Below are 1046 nucleotides of genomic sequence, written 5' to 3'. Positions count from 1 at the left end.
AGAGACTTTGAAACTTGCCCTTGAGTGGAATGTAAGTAAAGCAAATGAAAGAAATGACAAGTTAAAGAGCTGAACAGAACATTTCAAAGAGCAGCTCAAGAAGACAAAGCCAATTACTATAAAGAAATGTGCAAAGACCTGGAGTTAGAAAACCAAAAAGGAAGAATAGACTCAGCATTTCTCAAGCTGAAAAACTGAGGAAAAAATTTTAGCCTCAAGTTGCAACTTGGAAAGATTCCAGGGGCAAAATATTGAAAGATGCAGAAGGATCAAAAGAAGATGGAAGGAAAACACAGAGTCACTGTACCAAAAAGAACTGTTAGATCCTTATCCATTTCAGTAGGTGGTATATGTTCAAGAACTAATGGTATTAAAGGAAGAAGTTGAAACTCCACTGAGGAAATTGGTGAAGAACAAGGCTCCAAGAATTGACAGAATACCCATTGATATGCTTCAACAAACAGCTGTCCCACTGGAGGCACTCACTTGGCCATGCCAAGAGATTTGTAAGACAGCTACCTGGCCAACTGACTGGACGAGATCCTTATTTGTACTCATTTCAAAGAAAGGTGATCCAACAGAATGTGGAAATCATAGAACAATATCATTAATATTACATATACTTAATATCTTACCGAAGATAATTCAAAACGGTTGTAGCAGTGTATTGACAGAGAACTTCCAGAAATGCAAGCTGGATTCACAAGGATGTGGAATGAGGGATATCATTACTGATGTCAGATGGATCTTAGCTGAAATCAAAGAATACCAGGAGGATATTTACTTATGTTTTATTGACTATGCAAAAGCTTTCAATTGTGTGGATTATAACAAGTTATGGATAACTTTGAAGAGAATGGGAATTCCAGAACACTTGATTGTGCTCATGAGGAACCTGTGCATAGATCAGGAGGCTGTCATTCACACAGAACAAGGGGATACTGCAGGGTTCAAAATCAAGAAGTGAATGTGTCAGGTTGTCTCCTTTCACCAAAAATGTATTCAACTTGTATGCTGAGCAAATAATCTGAGAAGCTGAATTACAT

Source organism: Orycteropus afer, unplaced genomic scaffold, assembly GCF_000298275.1.
Source record: "Orycteropus afer afer isolate SDZICR_OR568_19922 unplaced genomic scaffold, OryAfe1.0 scaffold01217, whole genome shotgun sequence".
Classification (NCBI taxonomy): Eukaryota; Metazoa; Chordata; class Mammalia; order Tubulidentata; family Orycteropodidae; genus Orycteropus; species Orycteropus afer.
The sequence above is the reverse complement of the archived record's forward strand: the minus strand, read 5'-3'. Positions refer to the sequence as shown.